The sequence below is a fragment of the Pogoniulus pusillus genome, chromosome 26 (genome assembly GCF_015220805.1).
Source record: "Pogoniulus pusillus isolate bPogPus1 chromosome 26, bPogPus1.pri, whole genome shotgun sequence".
NCBI classification, from domain to species: Eukaryota; Metazoa; Chordata; class Aves; order Piciformes; family Lybiidae; genus Pogoniulus; species Pogoniulus pusillus.
In genome coordinates this window covers 9,245,703-9,269,016 of record NC_087289.1, presented here as the reverse complement: position 1 = coordinate 9,269,016, position 23,314 = coordinate 9,245,703, and the positions used below count along the sequence as shown (strand labels likewise).

The following is a 23,314-nucleotide window of genomic DNA, read 5'->3' as shown; positions in this document are numbered from 1 at the left end:
ACCTCTCACCAGCTTTGTTGCCCTTCTCTGGACATGTTCCAGTATCTCACTATCTCTCTTGAAATGAGGAGCCCAGAACTGGACACAGCACTCAAGTTGTGGCTTGACCAGTGTTGAGTACGTGGTAAGAACAACCTCTCTTGTCCTACTGGCCACACTGTTCCTGATCCAGGCCAGGATGCCATTGGTTCTCTTGGCCACCATATAATGAATGGGGAAAAAAGAACAGAAAAAGAAAAGAAGCATGAGCATTTTCAAGAAGCTTTAAGGTAATTCTGTGGTTGGGTGGTTTTAGGCATTTTACCAATGTTTTTAATGAAATCATGAGATTTATGCCATTAGATCACCCTACTGTTCTGTCTAGACCAATTGGCCTTTTACCGTGGGTAATACTTGAGCTAGTCAGAAATGGCTTGTGCTGCAAGAATTATGATGCTCCCAAATTATTCAAGGCAATATGTGGGTTCTGATAAAAACTTTGAACCAGCTACATTGCTCCTGTCCAGGAAGGGTTTTGCTGAAGAGTTTAAAGTGAAGATTATGGAGGAGAGAGAGAACAAAGAGATCCAACAGTCAGTGAACTCAGATGTGAAGGAATGACATTCAAGCCTCATTTGTGCAGACAGATTTTTAACACATGTGAAGGGAAAGAAAATATAATTATCCATTACCAAAAAAACCCTGGATCAGAAATGGAGCAATTTGCTATACACTGACTGTGTTAAAAATTGAGGTGCAATATTTGCAGTCAAACATTTATACAAACGAAAGCTCTGTGTGTGTATTCCTGTACAAATTATGAAGGTGACCTTGATTTAAGTCATTCAGAGATAGAAGGGAAAAAAAAAGAGAGAGAACATTTAAATATGTAAATTAGAGATGAACTAAGTTTAGGGAGAGTTATCAAAAATGTCTGTTATCTTTGAACACAAACATATGCTGCCTATGCTAATTCTGCAGGCTCCTTAGATCAAATGCTGGCATATTTCAGTGCTTTCCGTTGCTTTCAATTTGGACTTCCTTCTTTGTAAGTGTTCTATAAATTGAGAAGGGTCATCTGAGGAGAAAAAAATAAATAATTCCATATTCATCTGTCAGATTGTAGATGTTGCCTTTTGCTGGTTACTGGCCTGAGAACTATTCAGAAGAATGGGAGACCAGAACTTGAGCACCCCACAAACTGGTAAGTCAATTTCACGTACCACAGAGGATAAACTTTGTTTACTTTACTTAAACTTTCCTTTAAAATGCATGCTTTAAAAAATGGCTACAAATGTGTGCTTTAAAAATGGCTAAGATGAAAATGACATACCTTGGTGTTCCAAGGTTGTTCACAGCTATATGTATTTGAAGACAAATCAGTCATTGGTTTGGATTGTCTCAAAATCAAACTGTTATTTCACGGATGGAAACAAATTCCACAGTTCCTGGTTGTGCAAGAAACTTTACTGCAGGTTTCTTCCTCCTAACTTGCAGAAAGGGACTGTATGACACTGTGATAGGATAAAGTTTGACTGCTGATTTAGAAATCTCATTACCATTTGGTTTGGGTTTCTATTTATTCTCTAAGATTAAGATAATAGCACGGTGAGTGGTTTATGTTTGCAATTCTTACATAATCCACAAAACATGTTTCTACTAGTTTAAGCACTACCATCTCTGTCTTTTGTGCCCCACAAGAGCTCTTTCATTAAGGTGTAAATATGTTTCTAAAGTAATGAAGGTGCCATTATCATCCTTCTATTCATTTAGATGCCCAGGAAGGGAACTGAAAAGGCTTTTAGCTAAAAGCGTACCTTTTATCACAAAGAGATAGCATTAACACAAAAATCTCTGCAGATCATTAATCTGATTATTCTCTACTATATACTCCCCTGAGTTTTGCTTGCCAGAACAGAGTGTGAGATAAACGGCAGGCACATCTGTGAACAGGCACTAGAATTTTTCATTCATTGCTCACCTCCTGTCTCTCAGCTCTGGGCTGATCCAGCAAAGTATTCACTTACATCCTTATCTCCAAGCTGACGAATAGCCTCTGTCTGCATCTTCTATGGCTGAATCTCTCCAGAGAAGAACAGGTCACTTAGGACTAAATTATATTGTAAGACTGCTGACTTATGTTTGAAGAATAAAAGCCACAGGAGGCTCTAAATGTTGTAGCATGAATCTCAAAAGCCTTTATTTTCTACAGAGTAAGCAGCTGCTTGGTTGTTGGTTTGTTGTTTTTTGCCACATTGTCCATTTCCCACATGGCTCCTCCTGGAATGATGTGAGCATGGTACATTATGGGACCTGGGAAAACGCCTGCAATAGTGTTACAAAAAGATGTAAAAATATTTCACATAAGAAAAAAATATTCTGATTATTTAATTCCTTTTGGGATTATAATATCTTGACTTTCTGGAAGAAAAAATTGAAACATTTGCTCTTGGAGTGAAATGAGTAATCCCTGTAGGGATTTTAGGTGCAGAAGTACCCATCAGTTCCCTAGCTAAACTGACCTATTGGATACCTGCTTATAATATATTTCTTTGAATGTGAAGCTCCCTAGTATTAGCTTCTAGCCATTGCCCAAAATCACTTTTTTCTTTTCCTCTACCCTCTATACCAAGCATAAAAACATGAATCAGTCTCTAAAATTTTAATGAGAGGAGTTTGCAAAATACATCAGGCTACTGGTTATTATACCAGCTTTTCAAACCTTAATGCATTCCCAAGCCACTTTTGGTATCAGAGACAAAGCTAATGGCTGTTAGGAATCACTGCAAGGCTTTACTTCATAGCGTGGACTCAAAGTACAACCTTGTTACCAACCCATGTCCAAATGAAATGAAACAAATAAGCCTCAGCTTTTCCAGATAAACAAGCTTAACTCTGGCATGACCTGGAAATGCTGTGGGAGGATGTCCATGAGCCCAGAGAAAACTGAGAAGGGACCTTTTCAGTTCTTATAAACACTCCAAGGGTGGGTGTCAGGTAGATGGGGCCAGTAGTTTTTCAGCTGTGCCCAGTGACAGGACAAGAGGTAATGGAAGATCTATCTAAACATGAAGGGGGACTTGGTTACTTTGAAGGTGGTTGAGCACTGGAACAGGCTGCCCAGAGAGATGGTGAAGCCTCCATCTCTGGAGTTACTCAAAACTCTACTAGGAGATACCATCCTGTGCAGCCGGCTCTGGTGGGGGACTTGGACTAGATGATCTCCAGAGGTCACTTCCAACCCCTATCATTCTGTGACTGTGATATTGTGCTGTCTTTGTACTTTAGAACTACTGCTGGCACTGCCTCTCTAACACAGGACTGGGTTTTTTTGACTGGTTCACAGCCAGTTTTCTTTGTCTAGGGGGTACAATAACCTTGGATGTTGCATGAATTTGAAGGGCTCTAAGTGAAGATTTGTGGAAAATGGCTTGCCATTTCTCTATTACTGCTAATAGGATTAGAGAGATGATGAATTGCTCACTGGAGGCTTTCTTAGTGTGAATAAAGGTCTGCAAGATGTACTTGCACAACCCAGCCATTGCTATTTATAATGCAACAATGCTTGGATGGCAGTGATGTTTCTTTGTCACTACTCATAACCTCCATTTGTACAGTCTGATACATACGAGTTAGTCATCCTTCCTACACCAAACAGTTGCTTTGTAGCCAGAATCTGCAGGAGACAGGGAGTTGACATCTACATCCACTATTCATGGAAAGGAATAACAACAAGAAAAGGCAAGAAAGATAAGTGTTACAGATTGCTTAGCCTAGAAGTTGCAGGCTTATTGAGCTGATCTTGTTGCAGTTTGGTAAGTCAGTCCCTGACACTTGCCTAAGTGCTTGCTTTCAACCTGAGGAACACGTAGGCTAATGTGAATTAGAGCAGACTGGGAGAAGAAGGTTAAGTTGCATTATTTTATTCTCTGTGTTCCACAGCATGTATTAGCCTGCCCTTTGCTTATCCACCGTGTAGCACTTCCACTAATTTGCTAAGTAATGTGTCTGCATGTCCAGCCTTCTAGTAGCTTCTCATACAAACAGCATTTCATGAGATTTGAGTCATTGTCCTTATTGTATTTCATTAACTGGCAATAAAAGTGATGAAGATATTTATAGCTTCTCCCTGTCTACAAGGAAGAGGTAAATAAATATAGCTATAGCTACAGCTGATCGGGGCCTTTTGAATTACAACCTTCATCATTAATGCAACAACAGGCCACACCTTGAGTACTGTGTCCAGTTCTGGGCTCCTCAATTCAACACAGATGTAGAAATACTGAAACTTGTCCACAGAAGGGTGATGAAGCTGGTGAGAGGCCTTGAACACAAACCCTATGAGGAGAGGCTGAGGGAGCTGGGGGTGTGCAGCCTGGAGAAGAGGAGGCTCAGGGCAGACCTCTGCTGTCTAAAACTACCTGAAGGAAGGCTGTAGCCAGGTGGGGGTTGGTCTCTTCTGCCAGACAACCAGCACTAGAACAAGGGGACACAGCCTCAAGTTGTGCCAGGGGATGTCTAGGCTGGATGTTAGGAGGAAGTTGTTGCCAGAGAGAGTGATTGGCATTGGAATGAGCTGCCCAGGGAGGTGGTGGAATTGCCGTCCCTGGAGGTGTTTGATCAAAGCCTGGCTGAGACACTTAGTGCCATGCTCTAGTTTATTGGCTAGGGCTGGTTGCTAGGTTGGACTGGATGATCTTGGAGCTTTGTTTCAACCTGGTTGATTCTATGGTGGTACTCTGGTTAAATCACTCCCATTGTACCATGCTAGCTGTGTACACATTCACAGCCAGATCTACAATTGTCTTCTTTTATTTTTGAACTCCATAAAACTTATATAGTGGTTATACCTGGTTGATTCTATGAAAAAACTAGTTACTAACTCCATGATATTTATGAAAAATGTCTTGAAGTTTTTTTTACTCAACATCACTCAAAATCACAGAATCACAGAATGTCAGGTACTGGAACAGACTTGGAAGATCATCTCTGTTTCAAAATTAACAAGATATTTCATCACAAAAGAAGCATCAAGGCATTCCTAATGATTAATGTGATTTTAATTACCAACTATCTAGGTAAAGCTGTTTACAAGGAGAAAGACTCAAATCAAATGAAGTATTTTGTGGTCATTTCATATTTGACTTCAGATCAGTGTGAGTCTGGGAAACCTCCTTCCATTTAGTCTCTACTTTTAAAATCTTACTAAAATAACCAAGAGGCTTACTTCTTACAACAGAGACTGTAGTTTTTACTTGAAGTCCTGGGAAAATGTTTTTTGTTTTTTTTTTTTCACCAGAGAAAACAAAACAAATCAGCAACTAAATCTTCATATTTGCTCATCTTGCATTTTCTGAAAACACTGACAACAGAAATCATTTAGAAATGCTGCAGCAGTGCCATCTATATGACTACGTCAGTGTGATTAATGCCTTTGCTCTTACCTATGAATTCCCTGCCTGGGCTGCAGTTCCCTAGGTACTTTGCAATTTCTCCTTTATTTCCCCAGATATTTCACTGTCTCCTGCAGAGTCACTGCTAGGCACTAGAGCCTCCATACTACAAAAGGCAGAGCTTTCACTTTATTTTTGGAAAAGAATCACAGAAACACCCAGGTTGGAAAAGCCCCTCAGGATCCACAAGTCCAACCTGTAACCCTACTCTGTGAGATTCACCCTAAACCATATCCCTAAGCACCACATCCAAATGACCCTTAAACACATCCAGGATTGGTGACTCCACCACCTCCCTGGGCAGCTCATTCCAGTGCCTGACCACTCTCTCCATAAAAAACTTTTTCCTGATGTCCAGTGTAAACCTACTCAGCCTCCTGAGTAGGTAGCACCCTGAACACCTCCAGGGAGGGAGCACCCACAACCTCCCTGGGCAACCTGTGCCAGTGTCTCACCACCCTCAGTGTAAAGAACTTCTCCCTAATATTCAGTTTAAATCTCTCCTCTGCCAGTTTAAACCCATTACCCCTTGTCCTGTCATTACAAGACCTTGTAAATAGTCCCTCCCCAGCTTTCCTCTAGGCCCCCCTTCAGATACTGGAAGGCCACTATAAGGTCTTCTTAAAGCCTTCTCTTCTCCAGGCTACAAATCTTGCAGCCTGTCCTTATAGCAGAGGTCCTCCAGCCCTCTGAGTATCTTCATGGCCCTCCTCTGGAGTCACTCCACCAGTTCTGTGTCCTCCTTGTGTTGGGGGCTCCAGAACTGTACACAGTACTCCAGGTGGGGTCTCAGGAGAGCAGAGTAACGGGGACGTTGTAAACCATCAGCTGGTATTGGTGTTTAAATCCCTGGCTAGCACATACCCCTCATAGTCCGTGTCCAGTTAGGCATAACTTAACATGAAGAAATAAATCACCCCAGGTTCATCACAAACTTTTCAGCCTTAATCATATTGAAGTGCTCTGTGAAAACACACAGAGGGAAATTCCAGAAGAGTTAACACTTAACTGCCTTACAAAACCTCTTATTTCCAGGTAGTGTGTTATGACATCAGTTGGTGCTTTTGGTAAGGGTAGGACTCAAAAGTGGGAGCAGCAACTCAGCTTGAGAGAATAAAGAGCTCTTTTTGCTACCACGTAGTTTCAGAGCAGCGAAGCAGCAGAAGCAGCATCTCTATCATCAATTTTTGTCCCTTTCAGAGCAGTCTTTCTTTGTATTTTTAATGAAATATTAAATTATTGTATCATAAACTGGAACAGAATGGCATAGCTTTATACTTTCTTAATTGGATGCTAATATCCATGTCAGTATTTGCATGAAAAATGGTGTACTAAGCCAAAATATCAAGGTTTTAAAAACTCATAATCATTCTTCTGCTGATACCATCTGTCAGCTTAATCTTCACCTCCCAGAATTCAGGAAGAGGATGCCCTCAGGGAATGGAAAAAGGGAAAAATACTTTAATGAAAGTACAGTAAATTGAGTTTAGACCATGGGCTTGAAATCCCATTTGATTAGATAAGACTTATTAGTTATTAATTGTCAAAGTTGGAAAATAATTAAGAATTAGTGTTGGGCCACTGTCACCCTCCCTGCAGGGCTCCCTGGAGAAGGCAATGGAGAGCAGCACACACACATAGAGCTCACAGCCAGCTACCTGCAGAGGTGATGTAGGCTATGAGAGCTCTTGGCTCAGCTGAATTTCCCTTGCCAGCAGTGAAAGTCTATCTGTGCTGCAAAGGACAAGAGAAGGAGTCTGAGTCACATATATGATGCACTTGATTCTTCTTGTGTTTCTCGTTTAACACCTACCCTACAATGTGTTTAACCTGCACACAGCTCTTGCTTAGGTTACATCTCTTGTGTGAGGAGAGGCTGGGGCAGCTGGGGCTCTTTAGCTTGGAGAAGAGGAGATGTAGAGGTGACCTAATTGATGTTTGTAAATATGTAAAGGGTGAGTGCTAGGAGGCTGGAGCCAGGCTTTGCTTCATGATGCCTGATGACAGGACAAGGGGCAATGGGTGCAAGTAGAGGCATAGGAAGTTTCATGTAAACATGAGGAGGGATTTTTTTCCCTGTGAGTGTGACAGAACACTGGAACAGGCTGCCTGGGGGGTTGTGGAGTCTCCCTCTCTGGAGATATTCAAAACCTACCTGGATGTGTTCCTGTGTGATCTGGTGTAGATGATCCTGCCCTGGTGGAGGGGTTAGGCTAGATGATCTTTCGAGGTCCCTTCCGGCCCCTGACACTCTGTGATCCTGTGATTATCTTGCATGTAGTTGCTTTTTGGGACAAATCACCTGGTGCTTCTCAGTTCTGAGATACATATCCTTTCTTGCTGTACCACAAGATACCCACTAAGAAAGCTGCATCCTCAAAAATTGAGAACTGAGCTGAGGAGCACATCACCTGCTGCAGTTGATTCTGAAATTAGAACAGAAGTGCAAAGCAAGCACATATCTTCTCTAAGATGAGCTCGAATCACTGCAGTACTGCAGGGGCTACAGGCCAAATCTTTCCTAAGAGAAATAATGAGGGTGAATTTTCAAGTATCTCCAGCTGTTAGCCAATCCTCTGACATAAAGCTGCTTTACTAGATTGCCCTAAAGAAATTCAACAGCTATTGATCTCTCAAAATGTCGCCATTGTTTGAATTTCAAAGACAAACTAATACATCAGCTCTTAATGTTTGTGTTTGTACAGCAGCTGTACCTTCAGGGCTTCTACTCAGGTGCAAGGCTGCTGCAAATGCATAGCTGGAGCTAATCACTCCAGCTGCCCATGGGACAGCACAGGCCAGACTTGGCTCCTGTCCATTGCCTGCGACTTTATTGTAAGAGGTGAACCTGAAAAGAGAAACATTTGGTGCTGAGGGCAGCAGCCTGCATGTTTGTAGCTCGCTCTGTGCTAGCTCTGTTCTAGTCGCATAGATTCCTTAGGGAGTGGAGCTCTCATTGTGATTTCAGTATGCATCTTCCAGTTCAGGCTTGTGCAAAAAGAATCTGTTTCACATGCTTAGGGAGAATTTTCCAAGCAAGCTCATGATCAATAAGTGGCAAAACTAGGAAGAATTGCTTCCAAGAAGTCCATCGAATCTAAATGAAATTAATCTGTTTTCTATATTTTTTTCCCTTCAAACCAGTATCAGCTCTGAAAAAATATGCAGGGCATTTTTAAATAAGGCTTTTTTTCAACTAACAAGGAAATCAAAGTAGCTTACTGTTGAAATGTTTCCATTCCTCTTCTCCCAGGCAACCAGCAACGGAACAAGGGAACATAGTCTCAAGTTGTGCCAGGGAAGGTCTAGGCTGGATGTCAGGAGGAAGTGCTGGAGCATGTCCAGAGAAGGGTGACAAAGCTGGTGAGATACCTGGAACACAATCCCTATAAGGAGAGGCTGAGGGAGCTGGAGTTGTTTAGTCTGGAGGAGGCTCAGGGGTGACCTTGTTGCTGTCTACAACTACCTGAAGGGAGGTTGTAGCCAGGTGGGAGTTGGTCTCTTCTCCCAGGCAAGCAGCAACAGAACAAGGGGACACAGTCTCAAGTTGTGCCAGCTGAAGTATAGGCTGGATGTTGGGAGGAAGTTCTTCCTAGAGAGAGTCATTGGCATTGGAATGGGCTGCCCAGGGAGGTGGTGGAGTCACCGTCCCTGGGGATGTTCGATCAAAGCCTGGCTGAGGCACTTAGTGCCATGGTCTAGTTGACTGGATAGGGCTGGGTGCTAGGCTGGACTGGATGATGTTGGAGGTCTCTTCCAACCTGGTTGATTCCATGATTCTATGATTATTTTCCTTGTTTTGTTTTTTTTTTGGTTGGTTGGGTTTTTGTTGTTGTTGGTTTTGTTCTCCCCAGGGAATATTTACTCCTTTTCATGCTGTTTTGAATGGGTGGTAAAAGAAAGAGCAGAAGTAAAAATTTGCTCTGCCAGTAGCTACTCTGCTGCCCTGCTGGATGCCACAAACATTTCTGGAAAGTCAATAAAGTAGCATGTAAAAACTGTGCAGCCCTTGGCATATGCACTGATGATGTCATTTGCAGAAGCCTACAAGCCAGGAGGCAAGGAGTCTTGGCTTTAGGTTTTCCAGCTAGGGAAGGAGATACAGTGGGAGTACTGTAATTCTAAGACAAGGGGAAAGAGAAATATAATTTTCATACAGGAAACTCCTATTCAGGCAAAGAAAATCATAATTTTTCCAACAAAATCTCCTTCCAATATCTGGAATCAGTGAGTAGCTTGCCCATGTTCATGACCATTTCCAGCTCCTAATGAGACAGGCAGGTTTAGATGGTGTCAGAGCTCCATCACCATACAACCAAGATTTTTTTCATTAACTCTCTTTTCATGTTGTCCAAACTTGAAAATAAGAATATGGTTAAGTGAAAAGGCACACAACAAAAGTTAGACTCTACCTTGTAAAGCTGTTCATTTTAAATGGTCTCCTCCCCCCTCTTAAAACTAGATTATATAGATGTAGAAACCTTTGTGCAGAACAGCTTGCAAAATTGAGGTTTCATAAGGCTTTTTCATGATTTATATATATATATATATGTATATGTATCTCTGCATTCATGTGGCTTTCCAGTATCTCAAGGGGGTCTATAGGAAAGCTGGTGAGGGACTTTTAGGATGTTGGCTAGTGATAAGACTGGGAGGAATGGAGCAAAACCAGAAATCAGTCGATTCAGATTGAATGCTAGGAAGAAGTTCTTCACCATGAGGCTGGTGAGACACTGGAATAGGTTGCCCATGCAGTGGAAGCCCCATCCCTGGATGTTTTTAAGGCCTGGATGGGTGTCTGAGCAACCTAATCTAGTGTGGGGCGTCCCCACCCGTAGTAGGAAGGTTGGAAATGGGTGATCCTTGAGGCTCCTTCCAGCCCTGTCACTTCTATGATTGGATGCATCTACATCCAGATGTACTTAGCTACACAAGAGATGTACTTAGTTACACAAATGGCATTTGTTTAACTGCCTCTCTACATCTCATCTTATTTTTCTGAATGATTTCTCCTGAGTTTGCTTATCTGTAATCCATAAATGACTTAGTGATCCTACTGAGCAAATGTGAGTCCTCAGATTGATGTTCTGATAATTTAATGGCACAGAAGGCTGACCTTTAGAATATTCAAACCAACGAGACCCCATTTGCTTTGCTTGTCTGCTTTTTCCTCCCCACCCTTCCACTCAACAGGCAATTACCAGGTTGAAAGAGGGAGAGGTGCATTCCATGTAGTCTCTTGTAAGTAGCTTTAAACCTCAAGTAGTTTATCCTACTTGCATATATTAATACAAGACAGAGTCTAAAGTACACACAGGTACAGTACATACTCATTTAGCTGTGACAGGATAACCAGGCTCTCTAAACAAAGAATATTAAACACTGTTCAATCAGTGTCATCCTGCAGTTCTTTGTTTGGTCCATTATATGGAAACTGAGAGGAATTAAACTCCCACATCAGATAATAGTCAGCCATTTGATGCCAAAGAATTTCCATAATTTATCCTGCAAGGTGAAATTCCACCCTGTGCAGAGGTCCACCCGGAGGCAGACAAACCACTTCAGCCTGACATGTCTATTGAAGCCTCAAACAGGCTGCTCCTTGCAAAGACACTATTTTTTTCCTTACTGCAAGATATCATATCACCTCCTTTCTGGAGAAGTTAATTGTGGTCATAACAAAGGCCAAATTAATTTCATCAGCAGCTTACAAATCAAAGTTGGGTCAATAAGGACTATCATACTACTTCAAATAATAAAATCCCATATAGGGTGAGGAATTATTTGCCCTCTCTCTAAAGTATTTCACTTGGTTAATGAAGTGGAGAAGGGCAGAGAATGGCAACTCCATCTGTTTCATGCATTCTCAGTGTGCTTTCACATACATATAAGCCTTAAAGCTGGAGCTTCTTTGCTTTCCATAGTGCTTGAAAGCTGAATTTAAACTTTGCGTGTGTGTGAACATGCAGCTCTTAGTTCTGTGTGTCACTGACATATTTCTCTAGAAGATGTCCTAATCTGAACTTTTAACTCGGGACCTGGCAACTAATTTAGCACTTATTTATTGAAACATGTGCATGAGCCTTCAAAACCAGCAGACAGTTCCAGCACAAACATCTGTCTTTTCAAAAGATAACACCCTGTCAAAATGCCCTGGAGCAGAATCTCTTCCTTTGGTTTGAAGTAGAAGCAGTAGCAGCTACAGCAGTTAGACAGCAAGTATTTTTGGAAAGATGACAGCTGGGTTGTCAGACATTAATGCTGAATTACACAATGCTTGTATGGTACAGCAGAAATGTAATAAGCAATTATTCTTACATTATCATACCCAGGGCTGCCAAACTACTGTCTGAGAGGTAAGATAAAGGGTTTGGGGTCTGTACTGGTTCTATTGATGCTAGAGGGGTTCTTTGAGTTGTACCTGATGTTGGGTCTATTTTCACTCGTCATGTAAGGAAGTATCACCTTAAACATCTGTCATGGAAAAAAAAGATATCAATGAGTAACATCTGCAAGGAGGAATTCCCTGGCATGAGAAAAACAGGCAAGCTGGTTACTGTAACTGCTGCTGCTGAGAAATTAGTTTCTTCACCATCAGGTTTAGTATATAGAATAAAATCAGATTTAAAGGTGACAAAGCTGATGAGAGGCCTGGAACACAAACCCTATGAGGAGAGGCTAAAGGAGCTGGGGGAGTTAGCCTGGAGAAGAGGAGGCTCAGGGGTGACCTCATTGCTGTCTTACAGCTACCTGAAGGGAGGTTGTAGCCAGGTGGGGGTTGGTCTCTTCTCCCAGGCAACCAGCAACAGAACAAGGGGACACAGTCTCAAGTTGTGCTGGAGGAGGTCTGGGCTGGATGTTAGGAGGAAGTTGTTGCCAGAGAGAGTGATTGGAACGGGCTGCCCAGGGACAGCAACTCCACCACCTCCCTGAAGGTGTTGAAGAAAAGCCTGGATGAGGCACTTAGTGCCTTGGTCTCATTGACTGGGCAGGGCTGGGTGCTAGGTTGGACTGACTGATCTTGGAGGTCTCTTCCAACCTGGTTCTGTATGTGTGTGGTTTTCCAAGGAGCAGCATTGAGCCACTGCTCCATCTTGCCTCCTGTAAAGCTTAAATTAGACAGGCAGTTCTCCAGATGTGGCTCTGCTAAACCAAGGCAGGGGGTTAGGATCTGTCAGACTCCTCTGACTTGATGTATTTTAAATCCTTTTCTCACACCTCTGGTTTCTTAGGTTTCAGCTCAGATTAAGCAGTAACTTAGCTGGACTCTTCCATTTGAGAGGTCTGCAAAACTGCCCAGTCACTTCCTGCAGGAAGTGAAGGTCTTGAACAGAAGAACTAAGTAGAAACATTACTTAGACTGTCAAGTGAACCAGAATTTCCTGAAGTCACCTGGAGGGGGTCTTTTGTGGCATTATCATGTATTACCTAAGTATGTCACTAAGTGTTGTTGTTGTGTTAGACAAGATCTTCTTCTCCTATTTAATTTTGGAAAGAACAAAACTTGTGTGATTCTGCTCCACGTACACTAGTCCGAGCTGAGAAAGAACACTGTGGCACAGGCAGCTTCCCAGCTGTGGGATTCAGATCAGAGATTCCTATAACCCTTATGCCAACACAGCTCCCCTCCAGCTGTGCTTTGGTGTAGTCCTTGTGGTAGCTGACCCACTATTTGACTGCCAATGATGGGTGCCAACAACAGTTGGGGATACCAAATGGACACACAGGTGAACCTGTAGTGAATTCCTAAAGTAACTCCATCAGCTGCACAAAGTCCACAGATTAAATTCTACTCTCCCCACAGATGAGTTTTTCCTAGGGTGCATATTTATTGGCAAGAAAAATTGACTAGCAGGATACCTGGAGTTTATTCATAGCATCTATTCATAGCATATAGACCTGCTTTACAATTGTACTCACTATTTAAAGAGTCAACAAAAGCCTATGGTGTTAGCTGAGCCTCTCTAGCAATTTCCTCTCTCATTTAAGCATGTCTTACTTTCCCTTTGTTGTCCAAGGAAGTTTTATTTGTGTGATGTTCCACTGTGCTTTAAATAGTTCTTCAGTTCCTCTCTGAGATAAATTAAAGACTAAAATTATCTTTTACTAAACAAACACTATTCTTTCATTGCTTCAGAGTCTCAGTTTCAGATGTGCTAGGGTTAAAAAAAAAGTTCTCTTCTCCCTAACTCTTGCAAAGCTCTCCTGGGAGTCCCTGTCGCATCTGATCTTTCTCAAGCTTCCTGGCTCTCAGGGTATCTTCTGAATTACAGCAGTTCTGTCTGGTTTATTTGCTCCCTCTCTTACACACGTGCAATTTAAGAAAAGTAATTGAAACTATGGCATCTCACCTTGCAGTAGCTGCGTAGTTTGAACAGACAGGTATCCAGAGACCAAATTTCTGCTTATCAGCTGCATAAATGTGATTCAAAGCCTGGAGACATCAGTGAACTCTGCAGGAGTTCACTTGCTGAGCAGGTGCTCAGGGCCCATTGCAGGAAGGGAGGTTTGGGCTAGAAATAGCTTTTTACCTCACCAGGCTGAGTAGTAGCTTTTGCTGCAGTTTGCACCTCTGCATCTACATGTCAGTGCAGTAGCATCCAGGTTACTCTGAATGCTACTGGCAGTCCAGGTCAAACTCAGCAGTGAAACATCAAATGATTTGGTATCTCCTGCCCAGGATTTGCTATGTATGTGAACTGGTGAAGCTATAGGACCTCTGTTTAGCCAGCAGGAGCCACAGCAGCTGCAGTGAAAGCTTCTTTCCATCCCATGCTGCATAGACTTCTAGGACACTTACTGTTGGAAACCTTCTCACATGTTCTGCACAACTGAAAGTGTTGTTTTCAGCGATGCAATTTCTCTTTTTTTAAGCAGAAGCCTCATTTTACTTCTCTTTCTTTTCCCCTGTTAACTTCTCAAAATCAGCAGTGATAAACTCCCTACTATAGAAAGGAGATGGCAAAGAGGCTGCTCAGACCTCCTCAGACAAAGGAGAATTTTGTTGTAAGGATACCATGCTGCTATTCCCCAGAAATGGAAAGACCTCATAAGAACCATCCCTGCATCTGAAAACACAGGGCTGAGGCAGGATTCATTAAGCATCTCGATTGCCTTCCACAAAGGAGGAAACACTTCTGGCTCTGTGGCAACTTTTTCTTTGTGGTGCCTCAGCAGGAGGTTTCCTACAATCTCTGGACAGTTTGGCCTACAGGTTACTTCTGCAAACCCTAACCCTGTATATGTGGCTTTGTGTGGGCAAGGGCTGGAATTCTCAACAACTCTTAAAGGCCATTAGGATTTTTACATCACCAGGAGCTCTTTTGCACAGTGATGTTTCCCTGGTGTTGAGAACTCCAAAGCCACACGCAGGAACACAACAGACTTTTTGGCCATTCTTCTGGGGCCAGCTGTGGTGTCTCAATTCTGCAGAGCAGTGAAATCACTGGAGAGTTCTTTCAGAGTCTGAGCTGCCAAGGGTTTTGGAAACCACTTTATAAATATGGTTTTGCACTTTCCACACCATCAGAGAGCAAAATTTGGTTATAGTAGCAATTTTCTAATTTCAGTTGTTGCTGTGAAACTCCAATGCTGGGTGGAACAATCTTGGATCGTGAACATTTGTGCTGGTTTCAGGCTAACTGGAATCTTCTAATGGGAGATTACCAGCCGTGAAAGGAAAATAATGGTGGTGTCTGTATTAGCCAATTGTTCTGCTGGGACATGTGAAAACCAGGACACAAACAAAGAGAAGGGCAGTCTGTGGCTTGCCTACTTGCCATATAAACTTCTCTGCCTGAATCTGTGTAACCCAACTAATCATTTCCTCCTGAGCACCTCTTCCCAACCTTTTCCGGTTCACCATGCATGTAAGGCACATGCTGAGATAAGGAAGAGGGTGAAAAGGGTGGAAGAAAGGAGGGAGGTTGGTTGGGAGCCTTGTCAGGCAGTCTGGCTGCTTGGGATGGGGTTTTGTATCTCTGGATTACTTTTTACTTGCATATTACTGTATACAGTTGTAAATATATCTGTGTATATTTGATATATTTTGCTTGTAAATTGTGCAAAGCTACAAATGCAGCTTCATTCCTCAACTTCCAGCTGGCTGAGTTTAGTCTGGGTGAATTCCTAACCTTGGGAGGAGGGGGCAGGTAACACCCAAGCCACATCAACATTATCAGAGAATTCAATTTCATCTCCAGCACTGAGCTGCTCTTGTTTTCTAGTAGTGTGTGCTTACATTCTCTTCTTGCATTTTTATTGACAAGGAGGCATTTAGAACCTTGTGATGGTTTGGGTGTTACCTGCCCCCCACACTTAAAAAGATCACCCAGACTAATCTCAGCCACCCTGGAAATTGAATTAATAAAGGTATATTTACAGCTCACTATATCCAAGCAGATAATTACAATCTATACAGCTATAGACAGAAATAAACAAGTTAAAAAGTAATGCAGAAACACAACAGCCCTCCCAGAAACCAGAGTCCCCAGGAAGGGCTCCCAACTGCTCTCCCACCTCCCTTCCACCCCTCTGCTTTATCCCAGACTTTACCTTACATTCAAGGTGAGTTTGGTGGGTTGGCCAGGGGCATTGGGAAGCAGATGGATTAGTCATGCAGCAAGTTAGGTTAGAAAGAGAAGTTCATGAGGCCCTAGAGGCCAGAGAGAGACTCTGTTATCTATGTTTTTGTTCTTGTTATACATCTCAGCAAGCCTATGAGTGCAGTAGACATCATCACTGTTCCCTTTTCACAGCCTGTAATCTAATTCTTCTCACCAAAATATTCCAGCTAGCTTCAAACTAGCACAAATCTTAAAGCTGATTTTTTTTTCTCCTTTAACCTAATAATTGCTCATGAAAGTCTCTGCCAGGGATTTATGCTTTAATTTCATTCTCAAAGTCTCGAGTCTTATTAAGCGACAGTGATCTTGGGATATTAAAAAGTCAATTATGTGATGATTTTTACTAGTCCCATCTTCCTTCAGAACCTCACAAATTAGCATTTTGTTATTATGGTCTGTGGTAGAAGCCTATTCTTGGTGTGAGTGATAAGGCAGGTGTTTGTCATTTTGAAGGCTCCAGCATAGGTATTTTAAGGCAGTACTTAGCAGCATAAATTAAATGTTCTCTAATAATCTGTGTGAAATGTTAAAGAAGATTTTTCCATTCAATTATAAAAATAGGCTAGGGAAATTATCACACCCTTTCCAGATTGGAGGATGTTTTTATGCCCTTTCATAGAGCAGTTAATTTCTGCCCATGTCTTTTGTGACAGCAGGATGTAACCCCACTTGCTGGCTCTTTCCAGAGGCAGGAGTCTTGACACAAATGTCAGTGCTGAATGGCACAGGCTGATAGGTTACACTGGGCTCCAAAGCAGGTCTTTGGAAGTGTGTGCCATTGCTTAGGATTGCTGTGTGGTGGAAGGCTGGATGTTCCAAAATGGAAAAAAAGGATCACAGTGAAACACCAGCCAGAAAATGAGTGGTTCAGAGATGGAAAAGCTGAGAGCCCACCTGGAGTACTGTGTGCAGTTCTGCAGCCCTCCACATAAGGACATCGAACTGTGGGAGTGAGTCCAGAGGAGGGCCATGAAGATGCTCAGAGGGCTGGATCAGCTCTGCTATGAGGATAGGCTATGAGAGTTGTGGCTCTTCAGTCTGGAGAAGGCTTTGAGGAGACCTTGTAGTGTCCTTCCAGTATCTGAAGGAGGCCTACAAGAAGGCTTGTAATGACAGGATGAGGGGAAATGGGTTTAAACTGGCAGAGGGGAGGTTTAAACTAGAAGTTAGGAAGAAGTTCTTTACAGTGAGGGTGGTGATACACTGGCACAGGTTGCCCAAGGAGGTTGTGGCTGCTCTCTCCCTGCAGGTGTTCAAGGCCAGGTTGGATGAGACTCTGAGTGACCTATTCTAGTGGGAGGTGTCCATGCCTATGGCAGGGTGATGGAACTAGATGATCTTTGAGGTCCCTTCCAACCTAAACCATTCTAGTCTATGATGCTAGTCTATTCTAAGGTTAGATGTTCCAAAAGGGGAAAAAAATGGATAAAGACAGTGAAACATCAGCCAGAAAGCAAGTAGTTCAGAGATGCACCATCTCTGCCTGCTGCACTGTCTTCTCTGCCTGCTGCACTGTCCCTGCAGTGCATTTTCTTGTGCTTTTGTCCAGCCTGTTTTGTGTTTTCCTGTTTCTAGTGAAACAGGTTTGACGGTTTCCCTTTGGGAAACCATAGCAAAGCAACTGCATAGCACTTGCTGTCAAATCACTTTTCATAATTTTCACTTGGTTCCAGCTCTGCTGTTTATGTAATGCTTCAGAGTTCTTTGTATTGCAGTTCTAAGTATTTCCCAAGTAAACACATCCTTAAAATATCTTCTGGCTGCTTTCCCTGCTTCATGTTTTAGTCAAACTCTATCTAGACAACCTTGAATTCCTAGGTTTCTTTTTTTTATTCCCTTTTCTCATGTTAATCCTTCTATGGTTAGAGGGTTTGTGGGCTTTGTTAATGCTGTGGTTTGTTAGGCTGCTTACTCCCACCACCCCCAGTCTGGCCAGCAGTGGACTCCTGGCAATGTGGTGTACAATGTGGTGTACTGGATCACACGGCACGGACTCTCATTGAGCTTCTGTTGTGGCAATGCTGGCAGACAGTTAAAAGAAACCCCAGACTTTTAAGGTTTGGTAAGATAATAGGCAACAGTGCACTGTAAGAAGCTACAGCACTGGTTTTGCTCCCTGATTATTAACCTTAGCTGACCATCCAACAGCTTGTCAATAACACACTGACAATTTTTCTGGATAATGAAATAAATATATGCAAATTAATTCCCAGTGTGTCTCCACTGTTCCAAAGGGCAGAGGAGAAAAATACTTTTACCAAACATAATTCCAAGGAAATGATAATTTTCTTTGTGTTGTGAGTAATGCAATATTAAGCACGTACCTCGCCTCTTGAATCATGTCCGCATCTTTGATGTCGGTGATCAAATATTCATTGCCTGGATTATTCAAATAATTAGACATTTTATCAGGTCCTTTGAAAAGCTCAGAAGGAAAAAGGCAAATTCCTTGAAGGGGTGTTCAATATTTAGTTTACTGTCAGCAGAAGAGTCATCATGCAGGAGGATACTGTGGCAAGGGGGAGAAAAAAAAGGCAGTTTGTTGCTGAAGGTCTCAAATTTTCAAAGTTAATGCTTTACAGCTTTTGCTGTGTTGTAGCTACTTCTTGCTCCAAAACTGGAGGCCAGATCCTCACCTGGGGATCCTTACCTCAATTCCAGTGGCTTTAATGGAAGCAGAGCCAGGCCAGTTTAGGGAGTGCTGGTCTCAGCTGAAATCCCTTAACACAACTGAAGGGTTTGCTCAAGCATCCATTCTGCTTTGGCTTAAATGGGGTTTAAAGGCAGTACTACGAGGAAACTGCATTTTGCTCTGGCAGAAGAGCTGATGAGTATGCCTAAAAATAGAATTAAAGATCACATCTACTAAATCTAGATATGTAAATTACTGTTTCTTCATGAACAACAAACAGTGGCACTGGTGAAATTCCACCATTTTTAAGGTTATAATTTAGAATTCACCTAAAAAGATAAATTACATATTTAGGTCTTTGTTAAGCTTGATTTTTTTCTTTCAGGCTTTCTGACTACCGTGTGGATGTCGTTGGAACATGAGAATAAAATCAGTTCCTGCATAATGTGCAAGGAATCTTTTTGTTTGCCATATTTTCCTACCCTTTCTTATTAATGGTAATCAGCAGAGAATGAAGCCTCTGCTAGTGTTAGATACAAATATAGCAACAGTATTTTTTTAATTGCATTTATTTCACCCTGGCTGTGCTCCATGCACAGGAAGAAAAAATGTGAGGGTGTCAGTGTGTCTGCACTGCAGAAATGGGGAGGGTGCAGAATAGATGCATGCTGTTTGTATTCAGAGATAAACCATCAAAGTGCTTCCCGTCACTTTCTGCTCCAGATTTTTGTTATGGCTCCACGCTCCAGATGCTTATGTAAGTCACACAGAGCTATAGTCTCAAAAGAGACAGAAGTGGCTCAACTTAAATGTTAAATCTTTTACAGATTCTATCATGGCAGAGGCCAATGGGATGAGATTGAGCAAGGCCAAGTGCACGGCTCTGCACTTTGGCCACAGGAACCCCAAGCAGCACTACAGACTGAGGATAGAGTGGCTGAGAACAGCCAGGAAGAAACGGACCTGGGAGTACTGGTAGAGAGTAGTTGAATATGAGCCAGCAGTGTGCCCAGGTGGCCAAGAGAGCCAATGGCATCCTGGCCTGGATCAGGAACAGTGTGGCCAGTAGGACAAGGGAGGATATTTTCCCCTTGTACTCAACACTGGTCAGGCCACACCTTGAGTACTGTGTCAAATTCTGAGCCACTCAAATCAAGAGAGATGTTGAGATACTGGAAAGTGTCCAGAGAAGGGCAAAAAAGCTGGTGAGGGGCCTGGAACACAACTCTGTGAGGAGAGGCTGAGGGAGCTGGGGGTGTGCAGCCTGGAGAAGAGGAGGCCCAGGGATGACCTCATTACTGTTTACAACTACCTGAAGGCAGACTGTAGCCGGGGGGGATTGGTCTCTTTTGCCAGGCAACCAGCAACAGAACAAGGGGGCACAGTCTCAAGTTGTGCCAGGGAAGGTCTAGGCTGGATGTTAGGAGGAAGTTCTTCCCAGAGAGAGTGATTGGCATTGGAATGGGCTGCCCAGGGAGATGGTGGAGGCACCATCCCTGAAGGTGTTGAAGAGAAGCCTGGCTGAGGCACTTAGTGCCATGGTCTAGTTGATTGACTAGGGCTGGGTGCTAGGTTGGACTGGATGATCTTGGAGGTCTCTTTCAACCTGATTGATTCTATGACAACCATGACCAAACAAAGAGGTCAGGATAAATACTACATAATATAAATGCTGTTACACCCATGCATAAGTACAGGTAATATTTTATGTGTACAACTATATAACAAGCTTAGACAAGAAAGTAGGGAACATATGAGACAGAATAAATCTATTGAGTTGCTTCCAGAAAAACCTCTTTTGGAAATATCCACTACAGCATATCCACTGTAGCTATAGCTCAGAAAGCAGATTTGTGACAAACAGGACAAAACCTTAACTAAACATATTCCCATGTTACTGCTGACCTTAGGAAGGCCCACAAAGGACTGGAAACTCATTCTGCCTGCCTCTGTAATTTTATTCCTAACGAACCCACAGGTTGCAATACTGCAGGTGAAAAGGACCAGCCTGTGAAATCCTTGGCTTTGAGAACAGAAGGTGGACAGTGGCAGAACTTCTTCCAAGTCCCAAGGTAGGTGGTCATGTCTGATGCCCACTATTACTGCTCGCACACTCTCTGGCTACAGATGCCTGAAACATTAAACCAGACATATATCAAGAGAGCTGAAGCACTTGGGCCATATGGTTTCACCATCCGAAACTACCTCCTTGTGACAATGAAAAATACAGAGTTAAACCTAGAATATGTTTGGGTTTTTTTCCCCCCCTATCTCAAGTGTTTGAGATACTTTTTATGAACATGCAAACAGTTAAGCAGATTCTGAAGAAAAAAGAAATGCATATCCAAGCATTATGTTTTCAACAGGCTTTTCATTTTCCTTAGTACTGGATCAGAAATAAAGAGATTGCAGTTGTTACAAAGGAGTCAAGGAGAAAGAGGACAACTGGAAGCAGCACAAGCAGACAAGTGTTTTGATTTTTATTTTGGTTTTGCTACCCCTCAGACTAAGCTGTGACCTCACTCTGTTCTTTCTTTCAACAAGAAATTTTTTACTCATACTGAAAGGATCCAGTCTATGGAACTCAAAATACCTAATTCTTTAAGCAATAGATAAAAAAAAATCATTGTCTTATGAAGGTCAAGTCTGAGTGCCAGCAAAATAATGCACTGGCTGTGATGGACATCATCACTGCTGAAGAGCATGGGGTTTACACAGATGGTATTTGTTGCCTGCAAAATAGAAGAAAGGACTGGCTGGTGTCAAACTGGGCTATGGCTCTGAAGCACTGCTTGTAAGTCAAAGATATGAACTCCAAGGAATGTGTTAGGGAAGTGTTTACATTCCACAAGGCCCTGACACTATTACAACATGGTAGCAGTTGTCAAGTCACATCACTTTACATGAGGAACAACAGTCATGGTACTAGTAGTGTGTCTCCTCATTTGTTTCCAGAGGTTGGTAGCTGCTCTGTAAATGTGTACACCTTAGTAAAGGTGACAGACAATTCAGCAGAGATACAGTGCACATTCTTTGAATAGGGCCTGCTTAGGATGTAGAAACTGAGGTTTTGTTGATTGTTTCCATAGCAAACTATTAGAAGGGTCTTGAGAGAATGTGGATGTTCTATAACCAGAGAAGACCAAAGAATCATTGACTCTTAGAATGGTTTAGGTTGGAAGGGACCTCCAAGATCATCTAGTTCCAAACCCCCAGCCACAGTCAGGGACACCTCCCACTAGAACAAGTCACTCAAGGCCTTATCTGACCTGGCCTTGAACATATCCAGGGAGGGAGCATCCACAACCTCCCTGGGCAACCTGTGCCAGTGTTTCACCACCCTCACTTTAAAGAACTTCTTCCTAACATCTAGTTTAAATCTCCCCTCTGCTAGTTTAAACCCATTACTCCTCATCCTGTTGTTACAAGACCTTGTCAATAGTTACTCCCTAGACCTCCTGTGGGCCCCCTTCAGATACTGGAAGGCTACTACAAGAAGGAGAGGAGGCCCATTGTCTGTGGCAGCTCAAAGAAATAGAGCAAAGAACATTTATCCTCTACATCAACTCACCGAGGAGATGACATTCTGCAGAGAGAGCGCTAAATCTGCCAAGGAGTCAACAGATCTAACCCTAAAAGAACAGGTCCATTTGTACATTTCCATTTGATTTTTTTGGAGTGGGAGAGAAAGGCTGTGGAGAGTAGAACAATTTTGAACTAATGGCTGTGCTTTTCTATTCCTTGGGTAGTCCATAGTCACCACAGGATTTTACACAGAAGTTGGAAGTAGTGAATATGAGCAAGAAATAGAGGCACAGAATTATTCTGCTTCAAAGCATCCAATTAAATGTGTAACTCTTTTAGATGGGGAGAAACGGCTAACCAATGTGACTTATGGAAAATGAGACCTTGCAACATGCAAAGGATTATGAGGTAAGGCTGTTTAATCAGCACTGGGTGACAAGGGGAGGCCCTCCTCCAAAGCCCTTGCACTTCATCTTGTTCAGGTAAAACATTTATGCTACAAAATCATAGATATTCAGTACAGGGGCAGGGTTATTACAATTAGTTCTGGGAATAGGTGGAGTTACTGCAATCAGTTCCTGGAACTCATTTCCATAATGCCCCACCTCTTTACATGTGCTCATTGCCACCTGGTGGTCACTTTTTGGGGTCTTCCCAACGTCTTTCTCACTCTGCCCTCTCTACATTTTGTTCACCTGGTATCGGTTTTGGATCACATTCTTGGCTGGAGTCTTCAATGTTCTCATCTTTGAATACAGTATTCTTCTTCTCCATGAGAGCGTTTCAAGACCTTCTCAAGCTTAACCCCCCCCCTCCTTTGTGTTTATCTGATTGACGATGCTTTAGATCAGTGCTCACATAACTAATGACTTAACTAGGTTCCTACACTTTGTGTTCTCTAGCTCTTTTCCTATATCAAATATCCTAAGTGGAAATTCACCATCTATTTTGGAGTATTATTTCATATAATGAAATGTAACCTTCATTGTTCTCCAAGTGAGCCTTTAGAAAGCTGCATGCCTAGTTCTAGAGCAGACCTTGTCCTAGAGAAACTGCTGAGCACAGCTTTTATACTGTTGTATTAATGCAATTTATTTAGT

At 42.5% G+C, this 23,314-nt stretch overlaps 2 long non-coding RNA genes across 2 annotated transcripts in view; one reads left to right on the top strand and one right to left on the bottom strand.

Annotated features, from left to right (window-relative positions):
* Positions 1–1,108: 1,108 nt before the first annotated feature.
* On the top strand, positions 1,109–22,715 carry LOC135187020 (uncharacterized). Its single transcript, XR_010307168.1, has 3 exons — positions 1,109–1,183; positions 20,668–20,761; positions 22,554–22,715. It is a non-coding gene; the product is annotated as an uncharacterized LOC135187020 (long non-coding RNA).
* LOC135187018 (uncharacterized) overlaps positions 1,967–23,314 on the bottom strand; it is a 49,687-nt gene continuing 28,339 nt past the window's right edge. The window contains exons 4-6 of the long non-coding RNA XR_010307166.1: positions 18,708–18,894; positions 18,382–18,566; positions 1,967–2,304 (exon numbers count right to left, since the gene is read on the bottom strand). This is a non-coding gene — a long non-coding RNA (uncharacterized LOC135187018). The remainder of the gene's footprint in view (positions 2,305–18,381; positions 18,567–18,707; positions 18,895–23,314) is intronic.